The following is a 17,694-nucleotide window of genomic DNA, read 5'->3' as shown; positions in this document are numbered from 1 at the left end:
GAATTATCTTCCAGGTAACATCAGTCAGGATGCTTTGGAGTGAATTACTACATCATAAAGGAGTCATAGTAGTTTAGGGTTACAAATCTCAGGATTTTCAGTTCAACTGTTCCTCTGGGTTAAAGTTAATTCAGTATCTCCCAATTTAGGCAACTTTCTCAAATTAAACTGCCTGCCTCTGTATTCAATCTCTGCCATTTCCTCATTGATAAGAGGAGTACAGAATGAATAAGTGGTGAGCATGAGAACATATTTAAACTACTATGTGGTGGTCTGGAGCTATGCATGGCAGAAAAACATATTCTTAAACCTAATCATTTCCTTTGGGTGTGAACCTTTTGATAGGACCTTTTGATAAGGTACTTCAACTAGGGGTAGCCCAGTTTGCTCAGGGTGGTCTTAATCCTATTACTGAAGGCCTTATAGGGAAGACCATAGAAAGAGAAAGCACCAGGGAGCAGCCAGAAGCTGTAAGTCAGTGGAACCAGAGAAGCCTGGAAAGGCCACCATGTGTATTGCCATGTGACAGAAAAGCCAAGGACCGAGGATTGCCAGCACCAGCCCCCTAAACCTGACAGTCTTCTGGAAGAAAGCAATACCTTGATGGTACCTTGATTTTGGATTTCTCCTGGCCGTAAAACCATGAACTATTAAATTTCCATTGTTTATGCCAGCCCAGTGCATGGTATTTTCTTTAGCAATAATAAAACTAAAACACACTGCAATAAAATGATGTTAGGCACCAAATCTGAAGTGATGATCACCTTTGTTGCCCCTGGTATCTCACATTTTATTATTATTGATTCATTGCTCTATTTATCTAGTTAAGATCATCCCCAGATAGATTCAAAAGGTTGGAATGATCCATGAGTAATGACTTCCTCAATCATGGAGGTTCAAACCTCTGATGCACATACCCTACAGCCTACTGGATCTCCTCTCAAATAGAGGGCATTTTATTGAAGGTAGAAGAACAAGGATAGGTGCTTAGGATATACATTTCTCTCCATGATAATTGCCACGAAGCTCTTCCACTAAATATCTACCCCCATACATGCCTCCATGTGCTCCTTTAAATTAAATGCAAAGTTTCAAGGAAATATGGGGTTCTAGAAATGGTAGGGATCTTTTTTTTTTTTTTTTTTTTTAAAGGAAAGACAGAGAGAAGGAAGGAAGGATAGAAGGAAGGAAGGGAGGAAGAAAGGGAAACATTTTCTTGTTTTATTGTATTTTGTTTCTCCGTTTTTTGTTACATGGGCTGGGGCCGGGAATCGAACCGAGGTCCTCCGGCATAGCAGGCAAGCACTTTGCCCGCTGAGCCACCGCGGCCCGCCCGGTAGGGATCTTTAATAACCTATTTGACTTCATTTTATAGAAGAAGCTGAGCTTCAAATAAGTGACTTATCTGAAGTCACACAGAAAATAGTGGCAGAAGCAGAGCAAAATGAGAATACCTGACCAGAGTAATAAAGTAACTCCATAGATTTATGTTTGAAAATAATCTGCAATATATGCTGAACTGAATATTTCACTAGTTCCAATAACTTTATATTCACTTTCCATTCCTGTCTGTTTCTGTTTAACAAATTCAATGTACAGGTTTCATTTTTAAAAATTGTCCACTGTGCAGACTAAATACATCAAAATCTCCTTGGGAGCACTGTAAAAAATGAGATTCCAGCACAGCATCTCAAACCACTGAATAATAATCTAAAGATGTGGAAATCATTGATGCAAAACATATTACCTAAGAATACTAAGAAATCCTTTGGGCCCAATAGATGCCTTCACAGAATATTTCACCAGTCTGTTAGTGAATTACTTTTACTAACTACAAAATGATGAACTGGTTGTCACTTGCTCAGTCTGGGTTTACCACATCTCTGATAACCTATAAAAACTTTCCCAAGGTCTACCATAAATCAAGACTTTCCATTAAAATAGCTACCTTTGGGGATTTTTATAATGTGTTATTTTTCATTAGACCTATGTTTAGAAAACTGAACCAACTGACATTCAACTTATATTCTCCATTAAGGATTCCAACCTCCTTTTTTCCTTATATATTTATTTTGTGAAAAAGAGTTCTTCTACAGTGGACAAACCCATTGCCATTGAGCATCATTTAAATTCTTTATTTTGTACTATCTACTTGAATTATAATGATGTAATAACGAATGCCAAAAACTGGCAATTTCTGTTGGTATTCCAAGGATAGGTAGTGTGAGCAAGAAATAAATATTTGTTGGTTTAAGCCATTATGAATTTACTTTTATTACTGATGTATACCCTAGCCCATCCTCATCCATTCAGACATTCCTAATTTGATGAACCCACATGACACTTTATGTATTTAATTCTGTGTGTGACACCCACTCCTAAACAGTGAGTTTCCCAAGGTTTGTCATTTTAATAACGGAGGATTTTGCATAAATATACACTTTCAAATGAGAGTCCAAAGACCATCCTACCTCTTCCTAAGCCCCTTATTTACTTGCCTGCTGAATCAAAACACTGGCAACTTGAGTCATAGTAATGGTGCATTGTTTACTCAATTTTAGGCAACAATTAGTTATAGTTACAGCAGGGTTCTGTATACTGATTATCACAGATAATAACCGCCAAAATGCAACTCCTAGCCTTGAAGTCAATCTCAACATATCAATGAAAAACAGACAAACCATAGTTTAAAATTAACTTTGAATTAATGAATTAAAAAGAAAATACACAAAAATCTTTGCTACAAAACATTAACAAGTAGCTTAGCTTTTCGCTGAAAATACCTTGGAGATATGATGTAGGGTGACCGATCTTCCCAGTTTGCTGGAGACTTTCCCCGCTGTAGCACTAAAAGTTCCAAATCCCAGGAAACTCTTTGTCCTTCAGAACAAAGAGCACCCCTTTGGTTGGTCACACAGAAAGTTATTCCATGCAACCCCAAAGCAAAACCCTGAAGATCCTTTACATCAGTGGTTCTCAAAGTGAGAATCCTGGATCAACTGCATTAGCATCATCTGGGAATATGTTAAAATGCAAATTATTGAGCCCTGCCTTAGACCTACTGAATCAGAAATTCTGGGGGTGGAGCCCAGCAATCTGCATTTTAACACTCCCGGTGAATGTGATATACACTAAAGTCTGAAAACCCCACAGTCCTCCACATTGCCCTTGCTATTTTGCCACTATTCTAGGATTTTTCTTTCATATTTTTCGCTCATGTAAAGGAATTTTACTTCTCTAAAACTTTTTGGGTTTTATCCTATTGAGAAACATTGGAAAATGTTCATTTCCAAGGACATATAGACTCCTTTCTCCTCAAGAAGGCGGAATTTTAAATACATTCAATTTAATATTTTTCTATCATATATATTCATATTCAGACAGATCTGTTTTTCTTTCAAAAGCCCTGTGTAGAGAGAAAATGCTTTTTGTAACAATGAGTAGCTGGAACACAATAGTCCTGCAGCCATGGCCAGACTTTTGTTCTTGTGCAGATGGTACTGTGCAATGATAAGTAATGTATGGTGAGAATTCTAGTTCTCCGTCTCTGAAAACTCACCACCAGATGGCTCACTGAAGTAACAGCAAATGTCTGATCAAATTCTTCAGAAGAGGGACGTATATTAACTCTAATGTGGTAGAGGCATCCATAAATCTGTTGGTAGCACTTTCATGCTGTCTCTTTCCTGAGCAAATATGATAATATTCTTACAGGGCAACTGGCAGACCTTGTAATCAGTGCTAGTGGCAGGATTTTTTTTTTCTTTTTGAAACAGAGAGAAAATGAATCAATAGTCTGGAACTCTAGTGTTATGGATCCTGTTATATGTTCCTGATAAATAACTTTCCTTAAATAGTAACAATATTAGCGGTAAAGAAAAAACTGTTCATAAAACTGATTCTAAATACCACAACTTAAAACGTCTATATATAGGTTCTCTTTTTGAAAATAAATTAGCTTTATTTACACTCAATGAGATTCACTCATTTACGTGTATATGTAATTAAAAGTTACGAGTTAATAAATTATATAGTTACTGAATCACTGTTCTAGTTTGCTAGCTGCCGGAATGCAATATACCAGAAACGGAATGGCTTTTAAAAAGGGAAATTTAATGAGTTGCTAGTTTAAAGATCTAAGGCCGAGAAAATGTCCCAATTAAAACAAGTCTATAGAAATGTCCAATCAAAGGCATCTGGGGAAAGATACCTTGGTTCAAGAAGGCCGATGAAGTTCAGGGTTTCTCTCTCATCTGGAAAGGCACATGGCGAACGCAGTCAGGGCTTCTCTCTCAGCTGGAAGGGCACATGGCAGACACAGCGTCATCTGCTAGCTTACTCTCCTGGCTTCTGGTTTCATGAAGCTCCCCGGGAGGCATTTCCCTTCTTCATCTCCAAAGGTCGCTGGTTAGTGGACTCTCTGCTTTGTAGTGTTGCAGCATTCTCTGCCCTCTCTGAGTCTCTCATTCTCCAAAATGTTTCCTCTTTTATAGGACTTCAGAAACTAATCAAGACCCACTCAAATGGGTGGAGACATGTCATCCCCTAATCCAGTTTAACAACTGTTCTTAACCAAATCTCATCAACCAGGGAGATGATCCCATCACAGTCCCAAATACACAGCATTGAATAGAGACTATTCTACCTTTAAGAAATGGGATCCATATTAAAACATGGCTTTTCTTAGGGGGCATACTTCCCTTCAAACCAGCACAATCACTATCTAGATGCTTTCTTACTTTCTAGTATATTGTAGAGTAGCCAAAAGTAAATAGCCAAAACTACTGAAACCCACTGAACTGTAACCCAGATTTGTTTGTTTCTTTACTAATTTATTAATGTTTATTCTTTGCTCATAAAAAAGGACAGATTTTCGGCTTTGAAATCATGGCAAAAATAAAAGTGCGAATAACTGAAAATTATCAGCTGAAACTGGGTAGAAGCTACTCTTGCTGAACCATGAGCAAATGTGATGTGCTGTGGGCTATAGCAGGGGCACCAATAAAAGCAACCTGCAAATGCAGTACCTATTCAAGACCCAAACCACCTCTAAAAACTGTTCCTCTCCTCCCTTTTTCCTTCTTTCATCCCGACCTTTAACTCTGGGAATAGTAGGCAATGATGCATTGATGCTAGTCTTTCTAGTTTGAAGGATAGTGTTGTTTTGTTGTTATTTTAATGTTTATCCTGTATATTGTCAACATTCAAAAAAAAAAAGAAAACCCTGCTAAAATAAACTGTAAATAAAAACCATTTCTATTTTTGGTCAGTTATCTGCTGTAGACAGAGCTTCATATAGGAGATTTTATTGCGGATTTTTATGACTGCATCCCTAACAAGCTCAATGAACATCTGTGGCCAAAGCTTCTGCAAAGCCTCATTTTTCATGTTGATTTCTGTAGCTTCCTTCACTAGGTTTTCTATATACATCTTGCAAAATTTCTTTTTTTCTTTTATTTCCTCCAGCTTTTCATTATAAAATTCTCTTGTGACATAATTTAGTGTAGCACAATTTGGGCTTTCTAAAGTCTTTTACTGCCATTCTTTTCTTCATTGACAATACCAGGTTTTTTTCCCTTTGGTATCTAGTAGATACTGGAAATGCTTCTTCCCGGCATCATCTAGAATTGAAATCAGACGGTACTGGGGTAACTCAGAGGATGTTACATGTGCTAGGATTCCAAAGAGCCATTCAGTCATTATCATATCATTTGGTGTCACCTCTGTTCCGCTTATTTTCTGCATACTAAAATGGCTCAGCATAAATAATACATAATATTTCCAGGGTGTAAAACTGCCAACTGGATTTCCTTGAGGATCAACTGTCAACTGGTTGATGAGACAAAGTTGTGCTAGTGCATTTAACTGTTGAAGCATTACAAGATCTATTTCCTTGAATTTAAGGTGCAGAGAATTAGGAAACCTGATCTTCAATTTGGGAAGCACTTGGACAATTTCATCAAATTCTATAAAAGTGAAGGAGATTGTTGTGACCATTCCTGCTGTTTAAACCCTCCAATTCTGATCCATAGATTCCAAGGCTCCTGAGCCATACAGAGAAAGCATATCCCCATCCACGTCCACAAGGTGTGTGCCTGCGACAGATACACCCCGTATATGTTAACCTTTTGATACAGCCAGAAACAGATATTTGTAACTATTGTAACTCACTGAACTGTAACACAGATGCCTTGATGCTTTGAGGATGATACTTTTGTGTGTAACTGCATAATTTTTACTTTGTAACTGTAAAGCCTCATGAAAACTTGAGACTGGCCTCACTTTACCCCCTTATCTTGTTTTACAACTTTGAAGTCTTATGATCTCATGGAAAGACCCTCAATGTTTATTAACGAAGGAACTTGAGTCAGTTCAGAGCCAACTCACTCAAATTCTTAAAGCTATTTTATTAGCGGAAGCTAGTTCTAACCAGAATTGCCTTGCCTGACAGGCACAGTAGCTTATACCTTAAGCTATATCCGACCTTACCTCATTATAATACTTTAAAATCATTATAATACTAATACAGTGCTCATCATCATGTTAAGGCCACATTTTTTTTACATACTTCCTGGGACTAAGCCTGTAATTAGTCTATGCATACTCAATGATTAGACTATCTCTAACTTTGTCAACTGGAGCCATTAGCCTGAGCTTTCTGGCCTTTGTATAACACTATAAAACTCAGAGTTGCTGCAGTTTGGGGAGACATATCTGAGGTTTATAAGCCACATATTTTCCTAGCTTTGCACTTTGCAATAAAGTTCTTTTCTCTTTGAAACTCAGTTATTACAGGATAGGCCATTGTGTGCCTCTGGCAATGTACTCATAGTTTCATCAGTATCAGACAGTTCTATGAGTTAATCTTCATGGGCATAAGTGAAAGTCTACCAGCTATAATTACTTCTTCTGCTAATTCGCCAACTCCAAATAGTTGAATCATATTAAGATCATTAATATGTTAAATTGTTGATCAAAATATTTGACTCAGATTAACTTATTCATAAGTTTCTTATTTCTCAATCTCATATAAAATATAACAATCTTACTGAAAATGTTGTATGCCTCTTTTTCTGAGGGGGGGCAGGTACATGGTCTGGGAATCAAACCCCAGTCTCCCGCATGGAAGGCAAGCATTCTACCATTGAACCACCCATGTACCCTTGTATGTCTTCTTAAGGTAGGATATTAAATTATTACAAATGTCTTCGAAACAATTATTTGTGTGGTATTGTCATCAGTTTATTGTCAAAGCCACTAACCTAAGCAAGGAGCTCTGGAAGTACAAAAATTTGTGCGAAAGGATGTTACTTTCCCAATTTGTATACTCATAACTTCACTATTAATTGCCTTTCAATATACTTCCATGCGCATGCACTTTTTTTTTTTTATTTTTTTTTTACATCGCTCCCATTAGTTTAAGGCAGGGGTCAACAAACATTTTCCATAAAGGGCCAGATCAGATGATAAGTATTTCCAGCTTTGCAGGCCATGTGATCTGTGTTACAACTAGTCAACTCTGCTACTTAAGTGTGAAAGCAGCCACAGACAATACATAAATGAAAAATCATGGCTGTATTCCAATAAAAATTGGTTTACAAAAAGAAGCAGTGGGCTTCTCCCACTTTCAGGAATGCCTGCGCTCACCTCTTTGAGCATGTTTGCTATGCATGAAAATTTTCTTGGCTATAAGCACTGACTTAAGCCTTGAATTCTTTCCTGCAGCTATGTGAAGAACCCTCTTGGTGTCAGCAACTTGTTGAGGTCTCAACATTTCTGAGAACTCCCAGGGGCTGATGGCATCAAGCTTGGTAACCACAAAGGTACAGTGCATACAGTGGAGGGCGTGTCACCCATAAGCGAATCAAACTCCAGCTCAGCCAGCAATGAGTTGTCCCAACCAGTAGGCATTCTAACATTCACTGTGTCCCTAGACCCCAATCAGGGAGTATCCTTCCTTTGTGGGTATAAACCTACTAACCTAGCCTACACCTGCAGTGGTCAGGGATATGCACTTTAGTATATGTGGCCCCAGTACTCAAGTTTAAGAGTGGAAATGAATCTTTACCACCCTTAGATTTCCAATCTGTCATCCCAAACTGGAGTAGAAGAACAATCCTGTTCCAAATCCTACTCCTAACAACCATAAAGATTGGGAGAGCTGGAACTACAGGAGACACAAGAATAGTCTGTGCAGAGTGTATCCACCATAATCTGTCCCTTGAACAGAATCACTAGATATGAGCCAGAGAATTCCACTCCCATTATAGGTAGGGACAATGCCCCCTCTGTCAGCAGGAAGCAGTTGTCAGGAGACTCATCTCCTCCCCTCAGAACCCCTTAAGATTAAGGGATGGAATTCTCTGAGAGGAAATGAGGCAGTTAGGGAAAGAGGGAGGGGGAAGTGACTCTAAGACCTAGGATAAGAAGTTCCTTTTAATGAGCACACAACTAGCCCTCACTTAGGTTGAGCCGGAAAAGAACCAATGAAAAGCGCAGCTCATCAATCCCTTATTAGCATAGCCAGAGGGGGAAGGACCCCTCCAAATCATTATAATGCAAGGATCCTGACATCAGAGCACTTTCCCTCCTCTGAAGAATGCCCATGCTCATCTGCTTTGAATATGTACTTTCACTTTGCATTAAATTTTCTTGGTTGTAACAAAAAAAAGGGATGGTGGACAGGATTTACCCCATGGGGAAATAATTTGCCAATCCTAGTATAAAGAATCATTAATATATCTAGTGGTTCTCAACCTCCTATGGGATTGTACTGAGGGGTCAAAATTTTATAATAGTGATGTCAATAGGAAGTAGATGCCTATATATCCCACAAATATCAACAACGTTATTAAACTGAAATTCACCATTATTTCTAACCAGAATCACATATATTCTTCCCTGGATCTTAGCCAGAGCTCTACAACTGTGCTGTCTTAGGGCAATGAATCGATTGGGAGATAATTTAAGGCACTAATATTTCATGAGTTCATTAAATCTTCAAGTACATTTCTGCTTCTCTAAGTCAATGAATCTTCAGGTATTCTAAGTTGAGAAAGAGAGGGATGTTGCTTCCAAGAAAATAGAGATTTTGGACTTCCCGCATAGCTCATTTATTTGTAGGAATATTTTCCCACTTTGGATATTGTGGGATATCCTAGACGAAAGTTCTACAAATAACTTAAATGTCCATCCGCTAATCATTTACATTCATTCAGAGCCTACATGTACTTCACTGTACAATCTTCATTTACTAAAAGATTTCCTGAAATTATGCAAAGCAAAGTTTTGCCATGTGTATGATAATTTTGACTTATTTTATCTTGGTTGTTATGTGTTTGTGGTGGTTTGAAACTATGTACCCCATTTCTGGGCGTGGACCCATTGTAAGTAGAACCTTTTGCTGAGGCTAACTCAGTTAAGGTTAACCACCTTATCAGGCTGGGTCTTAATCCTCTTACTGGAGTGCTTTACAAGAGGATGAAATTCAGATAGAGAGAAAGCCACAGAAGCAAAAAGGTGAAGGCAATGAAACCTGGAAGAGAAGGGGAGACCAGCAGATGCTGCCATATGCTCTGCCATGTAACAGAGGAGTCCAATATCATAGACAGTCAGGCTTTGGGAAGAAAGCATTGCCTTGGTGATGCCTTGGTTTGGACCTTTTCAGGGCCTCAAAACTGTAGGCTTGCAAGTTAATAAATTCTTATTGTTACAAGTCAACCCATTTTATGGTATCTGCTTTGAGTAGCTTAGCAAACTAAAATGGTATGTAATATGGCTTTACTGTAATTTAAATATTAGTGGATTCTTGAACTATTTTACAATGTTTCTCCTCAACCAATTACTATAGCAAGTAAAGAATACAAATAGTTTATAAGACATATTAGATTAATAGTTTATAAAACATATTAGATTAATAATCTCCTCAACCAATTACTATACAAAGTAAAGATTACAAATAGTTTATAAGACATATTGACCACTGATAAAAAGCTGATGGAACATACGATTGCTACTAATAGATGGAAACCAATGGAATGACCAAGTCACATGCATAGATAATGCCACCTCTATGCTGCCAGTTATGCTATTCCTAAATTAAGCATTTCACCTTACTAGGATTTCATTTCGCCTCATATATGCTCTGTTCTAGAAACATAGGAAATATCTACAGGTTTTCCAGGTGTGATTACTTGCCCCTGAGTACCCCACCCCCAGAGTAAGTATGTGTGGGTTGCAGGCACCTACCATCTGCTGAGCCCCTGTTTCAGTCTCAACTTCGGTCCTTGCAGCCACACTGTCAGTGGGGTAGGCTGGTTTAACAAAGAGAAAGACAGGACATATGAACATTTTGTAAACCAGGACTCAATGTGGTCTTTCCATGTTTCTTGTACCTTATCCTGTAAAACTACATGTGGTAGTTAGGTTCAGTTGTCAACTTGGCCAGTTGATGGTGCCTAATTCTGTTGCTGTGGATTTGAATCATTAGCTTGTGAAACTCATCTGTCGCTGATTACATCTGCAGTCTCTAAGGGGAATGCCTTCCTCTATGAGTGATGTTTAATTTAATTCATGGGAAGCTTAAAAGAGAGAGCTCAATGCAGCACAGCCCAAGCAGCTCAGCATACCTCATCTTAGCACTCGCAGCTCAGCCCTAGACCTTTGGAGCTGCAGAAAGGAATCACCCCAGGGAAAGCTGTTGGAACCCATAAGCCTGGAGAGAAGGCGAACAGAGATTGCCCTGTGCCTTCCCACGTAAGAGAGAACCTCAGATGAAAGCTGCCTTTCCTCCAAAGAGCTATACATTTTTTTCAACTAAATAAATCCCTTTTTATTAAAAGCCAATTCATCTCTGTTTTGTTGCATTCTGGCAGCTTTGGCAGACCGGAACACTACATCATATTTTTCTTTGATCACCAATGTTCTAAATAGTTTCAACAAACTGTGTGACTTAGGCTGTTTAGGCCAAATAAACGCCTATCTCCTTTCTATGTGCAGAAAATTTTTAGCTTTCCTGCTAAAATTCTAGAGCATTTACCTGCCATATCCCAAAGTTTTATAATATTTATGTGCAACCATTTATCTTTTATTTGTTTAAATCTCTACTCTTAGGTTATGGTCAAGAGAATCTAAGCTTTAGAATGAAATATGCATGTAATGGAGAGTCCTTTTGCTACCCCAAAGTGCTCTGGACAGAATTACGCCTTCCTATTGGGCCAACTAGCTCTAGCTGTGGCAAGATTTAAACAAATGATTTATTCTGCCACAAAAATAATCTGTGGACAGTCACTGCATACCACAAGCATTTTAATCATCCCAGTCTCATGGCTGTGTACATTTCTTGTTTCATTAATCCATTCATTCAACAGTTATTTATTGAGTACCTTCTGGAAAAGAATCACATTGCTAACTGCTTGGCATGTATGTGAGCTAGTCTCCAAGAGAGTTGCCAAGTGAACCCTGCCCTCTGGAATTCACACCTCTGTCTAGGATTCTCCCATATTTTACCAGGGCTCATGTTTGTGACTAATATAACATGGCAGAAGTGATGGTATATCACTTCCAAGATTAGGTTATATATGATTGTAACTTCGTCATTGCTCATTTTCTTGGATCATTTGCTCTGGAGAAGCTGGGTGTGTTGTAGGAAAGCTCAGGCAGTTTAAGAAAAGGCCCATGTAGCAAGGAATTTCTAAGGCCGACATCCAGGAAGGCTTGACACCTGCCGGTGACTATATGAGTGAGTTTAGGAGCTGATTCTCCAGCCTTCAGATGTCTGCAGCCCCTACTGATAGCTGGACTGTAATCTCACCAGAGACCCTCAGTCAGAACTACCTGGCTAAGCTGCTCGAGACTGCTGAACCACAGAAACTGTGAGACAATAAATGTTTGCTCTTTTAAGCTACTAAGTGCTGGGATGTTATAAAGTATAGTTAATTGATAAAATATATAACAGCGAAACAGTCAGCTTTAGTTTTAATTCCCTGAAAAATCATTTCCCACAATGTCTCTGAAAGGTTAGTTTTCCTAAGGATCACTTAGCTTAATGGCAATTGTGTGAATTGTTAAATACTCATTTTAGGAATATCATTCTTGAATATGCTCAACAGCTACAAGTATCTTCTGCTTCTGAATGCATTTTCCTTCAGAATATGCTTAGTTATTATGCTTAACAAATATATCCTCTTTGAATATATTCTATAAATATATTCTTCTTGGTAATATTTTAAGGAATAGCCATTTTATCAAAACCTAGTATAATTACTTTTATTATCGTATTTCATTCTATCCTCGTTAATTATTTTCTTTTGTCTCCAGTGTTCATTGTCCCTTCTTTCCTGACACTTTTAGGATTATTTTTAAATAATGCACTCTCACACCAATGTTTATAGCAGCGTTATTTACAATTGCAAAGAGATGGAAACAGCCAAAATCTCCATCAACAGAAGAGTGGCTAAACAAACTGTGGTATATACATACGATGGAATATTATGCAGCTTTAAGACAAGATAAACTTATGAACCATGTAATAACATGGATGGACCTAGAGAATATTATGCTGAGTGAATCCAGCCAAAAACTAAAGGACAAATACTGTATGGTCCCACTGATGTGAACGGACATTCGAGAATAAACTTGAAATATGTCATTGGTAACAGAGTTCAGCAGGAGTTAGAAACAGGGTAAGACAATGGGTAATTGAAGCTGAAGGGATACAGACTGTGCAACAGGACTAGATACAAAAACTCAAAAATGGACAGCACAATAATACCTAATTGTAAAGTAATCATGTTAAAATACTGAATGAAGCTGCATCTGAGCTATAGGGTTTTTTTTGTTTTTGTTTGCTTGTTGGTTTGTTTGTTGTTGTTGTTTTTTACTATTACTACTACTTTTATTTCTTTTCTTTATATTAACATTTTATATCTTTTTCTGTTGTGTTGCTAGTTCCTCTAAATCGATGCAAATGTACTAAGAAACAATGATCATGCATCTATGTGATGATGTTAAGAATTACTGAGTGCATATGTAGAATGGTATGATTTCTAAATGTTGTGTTAATTTCTTTTTTTTTCTTTCCTTTAATAAAAAAAATAAAAAAAATTAAAAAAAAATATATAGATTTTATGTAAAAAAAAAAAAAATAATGCACTCTGACACCTCAATTTATTTTATAGTTATACCTCTTTGTCATATTTATTGTGGTTGTTCTGATTATAATATTCATTGTTAACTTATTACTTTGAATAAACATTATGCCACTTTATATTTAATGTGGGTATCTTGCAAGAGTTTAAATCCATTTATGACTCCTTTATATCCTTTTGTATCATTATTTTCAAATAGCCTACTTTTCTATATGTTTTAAAGTCAATATTTGTATTCTTTTACTTTAAACTATCATTTAGCTTTTACAGTACTTAAAGAAATAAAGTATTTTATATTTATTTTCATCTTTACCATTTTGACTGTTGTTTTCTATTTTTTTTTTCCTTTTGAACTAAATTCTTATGTGGCATCATTTCCCTTCAGTCTAAAGAATTTTCTTTAGCATTTCTTCTAGTGACTACTGAAGATTAAATCTCAAAGGTTTTATTTACCTGAAAATGTCTTCATTTGGCCTTCATTTTGAAAGATATCTTCGTGGGTATAGAATTCAGGATTGACATTTTTTTCTTTCAGCAATTTAGAGTTGTCATTTCATTGTCTTCCAATGTCCCCTCCCCCATGTCCTATAGGAAGGTTACATATATTTGACCATTGCCTTGTGACTTGAAATACCCTTGATGGGAGGCGTTTACATCTCTGTCCACTGATATTGTGCTTGGCGTGCTTTGTCCCATGAGATGTGAGAAGACGTGAAGTATATCACATTCAAGCTGAAGCATTAAAAGCCACTGCACAGTTAGCTCCTGCCCTTCTCCCTCGGCTATGAGAATATTTGGCTGGAAATAGGGACGGTTTCTTAAGCTAGGCTTCTGGGATGAGAATTACCATAGGGAATAGTTAAGCAGCCAACCCACAGCTGCCAGCATGTAACGTGAATGAGAGACAAATGTTTGACCTTGTTACTGTTTTACCATTAACTAATATAGTGCATTCATCATGTTGGTAAAATTATCAGTGAAAAATTATTTATTGTGTAAACACTTGACAGCAGGTAATATATTCCAGGCCTAGCACAGTGTCAAACATGCAGTTGCACTCAATAATTATTGAATGAATTAAAGAAGGAAGGTATCATGTTACCTAAATTTGTTTGGGAAGAAGAGACATAGTTAAGGTCACGGGGAGCTGCTTGTGGAGATGGGAACAGACTGGGTCCCACAAAGCTGGGAACATTATGGAGTCATTAGGCCAACTCTGTGCAATGCCATTTGCCCAAGAACCTGTAATTAATTTATTCTAGAAAGCAGATAGTTTGATGAAACTTGAGCAGTAAGTCTTGTGCTTGAAATGATCCCAGTGAATATTTAATATGTATCTGTTGATCACAATGCCATTTTAAATAACATTTCATGAAAAATGTATCCTATATTATTAAAATAAGGAAATAAACTAGAACCCCGGGATACATCATCAAAGATTAAAATATTTATTAGATAAGCAAGAGAGTGATTGAAAAATTCTATGTTATTAAATCAAGGCCACAGCAACACAAGTTTACTTGGTTCATTTATTTTGAGGAAATAATTTTAGCTTTAATTATTTATGATAGGTTTAAATATACTCACAAATTTACTGCCTTGTTTGGATAGTGTAATTAAATCTCTGCTTTGCAATATCTTAATATTATTAATGTAAAGATAAATCTGAAAGCACATTTGTGAAAATGGGAGCACTAACATCTTAGTCTAAATAACTTCCTTTCTTTTTCAACAACTTTAAATACTATTTGTATATGAATGAATGATTCACACCCAGAAGAGTAAAGCTGATATAAAATCAGTCTCCTTGGGGCTGCTACCATTGCCTCTTTTCAGTATTGCAGGCAGTGTACCCTATTAGTTATTTCACAAATGAAATTTTGGAAGAACAGTAAAATGTAGAATGACACCTTTTATCCCTTACTTAGAAGATTTCTCCAGACAACTATAGATGTTCCAAGTTTAAAAGAAGTTGTCAGTCCAATTCCAGGGGAACTTGTAACTGCATTTCTGCCTTTTAAATATAGTCTTCTTTTAATTTTGATGAACTTACTGATAGATAAAATTCTACAACATTGCAATATTTTCTTAGTAAATCAAAGGATTAGTGCACGTATAAAACATATAGTCCAAATTTTAACTTACTCCATAGCTACGGAAACTTTGTCACATTTGGCAAAAGAAAAGGGTTTCATGTGAATCTTTGATGATGGGTGATTAATTAACTGTATGAATGTTAATTCACGTTACTCAAATTAATTCCTAATTTGTCTGACAATTTTCTGAGAAAACTGATGACCTGAAAGAATTTTCATAGACCAGATTAAGTTGTTCTTATTAGAGAAAGCTTCCCAAAAATCTCATATTGGAAAAAATATATGTATGTAATTTAGATGTTAACTAAAAAAAGCCATCATTTTCCAGCATAAATTAAATTATTGTGCTCTATATTTTCTGCTAGAAAGTGTAGGTTACTGGCAAGATTATGCAGTGGAGGCAAAGGGAGAGCATTCCATTTAGAGATATCAGCATGTAAGAAAGCAGAGACCTAAGAAAACATAAAAGGTTTGAGGAAGTTCATTGAATTTCTGTTTTCAGAAGACAACTATAAAGTAGGAAAATAGAAATAATTTTTATCACATACCATTTAAATCCCCATGGCAGCCAGTAATATGCTTTACATTTGCCACTTTGTTCAAGGACATCAGTATTCCTCCAGCTTCTGAGATTGTTTTGAAGTGAAAGGCATCTGGCTCTTTAAAAGTCATTGGCTCTCAAAATAATTAACATAGTCTATGTTTTGTTGTTCACATCAAACTGTGTTTGCCTAAAATTGATGGTGGTTAGGTGAAAGATAGCTATTTCTTACATACTTTTTAGAATTACTTGAATCCTAAGTAAGAAAAACCAAATCTTTTAAAAGATGAGGACTGAGTTTACTTCTAAGTCAACACTTTATTCTGTTTTTGAAAGTGAAATCTGTGCTAATCGAAAGCATCATTTTCCAGCATAAATTAAATTATTGTGCTCTATATTGCCTGCTAGAGAGGATAGGTTACTGGCAAAATGATGTTACATTTGCATTTTGATAGCAGACAGTTTAGTCTGTTCCCTTCAAATTCAGAGAAATTCAAATATATTATATTATTCTCAAGTGAAATATAAATATTCCATTATATTTCACCAGGCACATTCATGGGACTTACAAACAATAAAATGTGTAATTTTTGTAAATCAAACAGCAAGTAATGAAATGCCTTTATTTTCCGTAAAGGAGGGTACAGACATGTATTTCATATGGATAACATATAGTTCATCATGGATAACCTTATTTCATTATAAGTCTAAACATTGTATCTGCTTATATTATAACCTTATTTCATTTTTCCAGCAATGACAATAATAGTCTATCAGAGATATTTCTATTACAAAAGGATTTTTTAATTCCAAGTACGAAGCTTACACAATAAGAAGCAGACAAAATGTTTAGACTTATAATTTTCAGACTAAAAGTTTGTTTAAAAAAAACAAATTTATAGCACCAACAGAAGAGGGATAATTTTTCAAATTACATAAGGATTTCACTATGTGAATACAAAACAATTACAAGGGTTAGAGTTCCTCTGCATAGCAAATACCCTAGTTTAACTAAAGAAGGATTCAATTTTAAAAATTTCAGTTTGCACATGACTTTTCAGAGACACATATATTCTCTACAATGAGGTTAGTAGATTGGCAAAACCATCATGTCAATAATTAACATGTGGTACCCTTGAGGCTGTCCTAGGTTCCGTGGAGTTTGTTATTGTGACAGCGTCCATTCCTCAAGAATCATTTATCAGAATAATCTTAATCTAACAATTGTTAGTCATTATTTGTATCACACCAATAATTAAAATGTTATTTGCTTTCAATTTTATATAGTGATATCTTGTGCAGTGTCTTTTAACAATAATGTGAGGTACAATGTCATTAACTAAGAAATGTGAACTTGGAGAAGTTAACTCAATTGCTCAAAAGGGCAGACCTAAATGAAAGTTTAGCCTCTTATAACAAACATATGATGGAATAATAAGCTATGTGAAAACCACTTATTTTAAATGAATTAACATAAAGTTTCCTAAATAAACTTATCTCCTATCTTTATCCCTAATATATTCAATCCATTACAGAACTTCTTAGTTTTAGAACGTAACTTGTATACACAGCTTGCTTTTGAAGTCAGAGATTTAATCTTTCAACCAGTATTTATTAAGCAATAAGCTAGGGGAAAAGTGGTTATCAAAACAGGAATAATCCCTTTTCTGAGTATCTACCATCTCCTATAGTACTTCTTAATGGGGGTCTTTCAATTTCTGAGGATCTGTGAATGCCTTCTAAGGTTACAAAGTTCTCTATAAGAATTTTCAATTTTTGCATTTCTATTTTATTGATGACTTAAGAGATATATAAATGTAAATATAAATTCTAAACTGGTGCTGTCCACCCTAGCTTTACACTGTCCATTATGGTAGCCTCTAGCTATATGTGGCTAGTGTAACTGAAG

The 17,694-nt window shown here is 36.2% G+C and overlaps 1 pseudogene; it reads right to left on the bottom strand.

Annotated features, from left to right (window-relative positions):
* Positions 1-5,256: 5,256 nt before the first annotated feature.
* On the bottom strand, positions 5,257-6,117 carry LOC143690545 (leucine-rich repeat-containing protein 49 pseudogene; annotated as a pseudogene).
* Between the last annotated feature and the right edge of the window lie 11,577 nt (positions 6,118-17,694).

Source organism: Tamandua tetradactyla, chromosome 7 (assembly GCF_023851605.1).
Source record: "Tamandua tetradactyla isolate mTamTet1 chromosome 7, mTamTet1.pri, whole genome shotgun sequence".
In the NCBI taxonomy this organism is placed as follows: domain Eukaryota; kingdom Metazoa; phylum Chordata; class Mammalia; order Pilosa; family Myrmecophagidae; genus Tamandua; species Tamandua tetradactyla.
This window is presented reverse-complemented; position numbering and strand designations above follow the sequence as displayed.